Below are 6,000 nucleotides of genomic sequence, written 5' to 3' on the forward strand. Positions count from 1 at the left end.
TTATCCGCACTGTTAGATTGCGCCGAGTCCTCATAGTACTAACGGCGCTTTGGCGTAGCGGTTAGCGATGCTCTTCTGCACTGACAAGTAGCTGTTTCAAGCACAGCCACCTGTCGGGCTTGTGAGACCCAGGCTGTCCTTTCCGAGCAGTGTGAGAAGGTACAGTTCCCAAAGCTTCATTTTCTCACAGGCGGTCTTTTTGTAGGTTGTATAATTTGCATGTAGTCATGCTGTTATTTTTAATCTTAGTCGTTTTCATTGGTACTGAGTGATTCTTCGCCCAGCGTCTCCCTTCTTTCTGCTATATTGGAGGGGCAAAGGGGAGGAGGAGATGAAGTGGTTGACAGGTGGAAGGCGGAGAGGGGTAAATCTCCTTAGACACCAACCGGGAGGTGGAGGGTTCACACAAATCCCTACGGCGCCCAAGCCGGCGGCAAATTTTTGCCATCAAGGCCCTAGGTATGCATTATGATAAGACGCGTTCTTAACAATAAGCGTCTATTAAATTATTATAAGTGGTAGGTATACAACACTTTAGGTAGTATTTGCCTGCGGCTGCACCACTTCATTGAGCCCACCACGCTGCAGCGGCTCTGACAACCTTATTGGTGTTCTGAAGTTGTCGCGGATTCTCCGGGTCTCGTAGACGTGCCTAGCAGCAGTTATGGCCTGGAAGCTGTGCGACGGTCGTTATTTTTTGACAGAGCAAGCACCCTTCTATTGTCCATTCGAAGCGTCAGTCGGAAGTGAGCAAAGGTCAAGAAAATTCAAGTCGTTCACAAAGAGACAGAGGATATCTTTTCCCCGTTATTCCGAAAGGCGCGGCGTCTGTGATGAAAAAGATGTATTAGCACACACCTTCGAAGTTCCCACTGACTTCACTTTCGGAAGTGTGTCTAAATGGTGTTCACTGATTCTTTAATTGTGCCGTTATTTGAGGAGACTCATACCTAACCCCATCCCCCCGCCCCCAAAGTGTCACTGGGGTGCTTAGCTCACGCAATTGGGGAGATAGAGAGCAAAAAAAAGCTTGTAAAAAATCTAAAAAAGCAGCCACAGCTACCCACCAAAGCCTTCACAAGACCAAGGTTGTCTGACAACGAAGAAGCGGCACGAAAAAGTAGAAAAAAACTCGCCAAGGCCTGAGCTCAGCACCCGGGACGCAAGCTCCGGGTCACCAATGGAGAACGAGAATTTCCCGAGCGTAGTGAATGCTGGCCTTGGTGGAGACGTACGCAAAGGCTGCCACAAAGACTCCGAAAGCTTCGAGCTTATTCACAGTTACTTCTCCTATTGCTCTTCACCAAATGACACTAACCAGGATAGAGGCCACAGAGAAGTTACCCAATTTGAAACATCAAGTATCAAGTCTGCCTAGTAATGACAAGCACAGCTCTACCAAGGATCCTTCGTTTCATTTATTTCTCATTTAAGGCCAAACAAACCTGTCCCCACCTGAGAGCATAGAGTCAGCACTGGCCAATAAAGTCGCCCATGAGTCGTCTTATTGTCACGAAAACGACGAATCTGGCAGTGGCGCGGGACGGAGCGCTCGCGCAAGGCCAGCAGTCATTAAAAATCATCTCACTGCCCTCGTTCATCTCGCCTCATTCTTTGGCTTGTCGCCACGTAAGAATATGTGGTAAACTTTGTCACTTATATGGTTTATCTTTAGGCTTAAAAACTCCCACGTGAAGCTTCCTTGTCTGAATTCTAGCGCGTGAACAGTGCGTGTAGCGGCGGCCGATATTAACGAGATGATGAATACGCTTACGCGTCATATACCCGCGACTGCTGTTTGATGCTCCTGATGATAGATGTAAACTAAATTGCTCACATGCATTTGTTTGTTTATTTCTGTTAGTGATGTCTTATATAACGATCACTTGCTTCTATTGAGTTAAGCACAACTGGGGCGAATTCCTGATGTAACTCGCCCCAGCCGACAAGGATACGCTCTCAGTTCCGGTGTTTTCGGCGCTCAAGAAAGGTATTATATATTTGGTCCTCCGGAATTATACTCACCCTACCCGTGTACTGCAGTCAGTTGAACGCAAACCGCCTTCTCATCACCATCTGCTGATACCGCGTGGTGCCAGCTAAATTAGGTTTTATGAAGAATAACTCGAAAGGTAACTACTCGCAGGTTAAAAAAGTACATTTTTTTATTTTTTTTGGCATCGAGAAAAATACAACACTTTTTTCATTTTCTAATTTCAGTGATAGGCTGGTGCGTCCATGTGAATTTCTGCTTGCAAAGCCCCGAACTAGTCATGTGACACTCTTTTGTCCGTTAGTAGTTTTGATTTCACATCAAGTGAAAATAATAACAACGTCGGCGTATGGACGTTCAGACCTACAGCAATGTTCACTTAGTAGTGACTACTGAATTGGCAACGATTTCGTCTTGAGGTGCTGGCTCCACCTCAATTTCGAATTCAGACTGATTTTGTTAGAAAGGAAATCCAAAGGTTCTAGCAATGGCAACCTCACTTTACGCGATGCCTACTGAGGAAGTTAAAAAGAAATGAAAATGCTCAGTCACTTTTTTAAGCGTTCCACAAGCTGAACGTTCTCATACTGCACACATCAGGGAAGAAGACGCATATAGGATGTAGAATGCGAGTGGGTTCTTTTTCACATCAAGGATATAATGCAAACCCGACAATAAGGCAAGCAGTATACGAGTCAACAGTATTCCTGAGTATATTCTGCAGAGCTGGAAACATGCTTTGTCATTCGCAGCAAATACAAAGCGAAGGCGGAGTAAAGTGGTGCGAGTTTAGCTCGCAAAACCGCAAGAAGAGAACAGCTGCAGAAGCATTTCTTGCTGGAGGCAGCAAATTTTTTATCTGTGTGGTAATGGCGCGCGTGGAACCAGGCTTACGTCGCTAAAGCCTATTGCCAGGACATGCTGGGAAACTTCTGTGATGCCGGTGGGGAACAGATCGGGCCGTAATAAACGGCTAAAATATCCGACTGATAAAAGATCCAAACGGACCTTCCTTTGTTATCTGTACAGCCCCCTCTAGCTAGCACAAAAATCAGAAATAACTAAGTTGTGTCCTTGTGATTCACTGGCTTCACAAATCTGGAGAGGAAATATTACTGAAGTAATAGTAACAACAACGTGACATTATTCGATTGTTGATTGATTATCAACGTGCCATTTTTAATTGTGTTAATCTATGCGTCGCTTGATGGCAACTAAAGCAGTAACCGCATGAGGCGAAAATTCGCGACGACACGCCGCGCGATGGCACCGCGCGATGGACTGAGGGCCGCCGAAGCACTGTCGCTCATCGCGTCGCCCAGGCTCTGGGTTTGCAAAACATTTCGCCCATCGCCCGAAAGTGCTGTGCGAGACTAGCCAATGACGGTAGGCCTTGCGGGTGAGTAACTTCCGATCCGTCTTGCGCGCGAAAGTCGATTTTTATTTTTTCAGCGGGCTTTCCGCGCGGAGCAACAGCCGACGCATCCCTCACCATGGCAGCTATGCAAGAATTTAATGAAATGCTTATTAATGAAGTTCAAAAGTGAAGGGTGTTGTGGGTATGTCCTACACGCACTATAAGCCGAAAGAGCGCAGGCATGTCGCCTGGCGCCTCATCGCAGCGTCCCTCGGGCGCACTTTTCTGCGTCATGTGACTTTGTGTAGACTAAAAATAAAATTATTACCTAAACATATTTTTCAAAGTTTTTATTGTGTTTTATCTTGTATGAAGCCTTAAGAGCGTTGTTCTACGCGTTAATTAACGCAAAATGACTGAACGCTGAAGCGGCCGCAATCGAGCAACACAGAAAACGCGCCGCTCCGACGCCGAGTCCCGTCGCTTCGTGCGGTTTGCGTCAGCGGCAGCGATGGGCGACGGCGGCGTCATCGCGCGACGTATCGCGAAGGAATATCGCCTCATGCGGTTACCGCTCAAGAAAACAAGAAGCGCTCCCCACGAATTCCCGGCAATGTAATAATAAAGGACAGTGGCTCGAACACCGCATATAGGAAGTTTCAGAAGAAGAGACTCGTGATTAATACTGTGAAATTGTTTGGAGAAATCTACGTATATTTTAATGCTTTTAATTTAAATACGAAATTATTTATAATAATTTCCTTTTTACCGCCAGGGCGTTAAAGGCCCCGTTAACAAAAAATCTGGTGTCGGTGTTGTCCGCATCGTTCTTTTCAGCGAAAATTTGAGGGGACCACTTAAGAAGTTAAAATCTGCCTCAAAGGTTTGACGCGATAGCATAGTGCGTTATTGCTATAGAGGCAGAAGGTAATTCTCTGCTTTACATTCATAGATCCTTTACATTCATATATTATACCCTTCCTGGCGCAATCATGCAGCGGTCAATGGATGCGCCACTGCCCTGCGATGGGAGGCGGTCCCAGTGATGGGCCTCCTGGGGCCCCCGTTGCTCTTACCGAGCGACCAATTATTCATGTAACTGCACCTGACACGGTAGGCAGTTTTCTCACTATCCGTTAGGCACTGTGCGATGACGCCGCATGGTGACGTCACCCAGGTTGTGCACTTGCCTCCTAGGTTGCTCTGTGGGCACCACTAGCCCGAGGGATGGTCATAATATTTCGCTTACAAGGCCGACGCCGGATTTTTTAGCCAACGAGGGCTTTAAGGCTATCGCGTGAAGAATAACATGGCGCGCATATAACTCGCATACCTCTAAATCACCTGAACATTGAATACATCATGCACCCTTGCGCCCTCGGCAACATAAACAATAAACTCGAGAGGAGAGCTTTTTTTTTCTTGGGAATCATGCTTTCCTTCGAACATGACGACGTAAAAAATTGCTTCCAAGCCGTGCCTTATCGATCTCAAAATTAATTGGGAAGAAACGGGGACCAGCGAAAATTTGCGGGAATTCTTAATTCCTAGCCATGTGCAGTCCGTGAAGAACGTTTATGGAACGAGTCATATCTCATACCTTGAAACAATATGAGTGTTTCCTTTTTTCACCCTTGCGGTTGATCGACTTTGAAATCACACGTCAAAAGCAAGATAGCATTGATTTTTTTACCGTGAGGAACTTTCAAGCACGTCCATAGGCTCAAAGTGAAACAACTTTCATGCCAGAAGTGTGGGGCTTGTTTTGATGAAAGCGGCGAAAATAGTTAAATATTACAAAGGAAGTCGTTTCCCGTCATCTGAAATCCTTAAGTGTTCGCCCTTCGTCAGTGCTGACTTTAAAACCATGTGATTATGATCAGTGGGGACAGCGCGCTAAATCGTTAGTTTCCCGCTCATCAGCGAAATTGTAGGCCCGGTGCACGTCGTGAAACACTTATTGTGAATTCAGTAGGAGAAACCTTGTGTACGTAGGAAGTCATGGTAAGGAAGCCATGTTGACACGCACATTTAACACGTAGTGCTTAACTGTTCAAGTTATCAGACAAAAAAAAATTTGATAGACGGCTTGCAACAAAGGAAATACTAACCCTGAAGCGATTTTGGGCAAGGCAAGGCCTCTTATGCATATGTTGTTGTTTTACGACATCCTATCTGTATCAAATCAGTGTCCTCATTCCTACTTTCGCCATACTGATAACTCACCTGGTTAACACCTCTGATCTTGGTTCTTGGATCTCGTCAGCCTTCCTAGTTCCGAATCCATATATCCTCCTACTTGTTTTGCAATAGTGAAATGCGCGCAGTTTCGGTATGAACGAAGATAAGGAGGGATTCATTCTTGTTGACAGCGCTTAAAAATACACGGACAGAATACAGAACACAGGGAAGACGACGCTACAGGTGCTTCCATGTTTTCTGTCTTCTGTCCGTGTTTTTTTAAGCGCTGTCGACAAGAATGGATCAGCACCAACTAGCCCGACAGCTTATCCTATTTAAGGAGATATGCCCGAATAGAGACGAAAAGAAATAAAAATTCCGCAGTCTTTCTCAACAGCCGTTTTGTACCAACGTTTCTTGCTTCGTGAAAAGGAGCGAAATGCCAAAGCACAAAACTCTAAAACTAAGC

The sequence above is a fragment of the Amblyomma americanum genome, chromosome 9 (genome assembly GCF_052857255.1).
Source record: "Amblyomma americanum isolate KBUSLIRL-KWMA chromosome 9, ASM5285725v1, whole genome shotgun sequence".
NCBI lineage: Eukaryota > Metazoa > Arthropoda > Arachnida > Ixodida > Ixodidae > Amblyomma > Amblyomma americanum.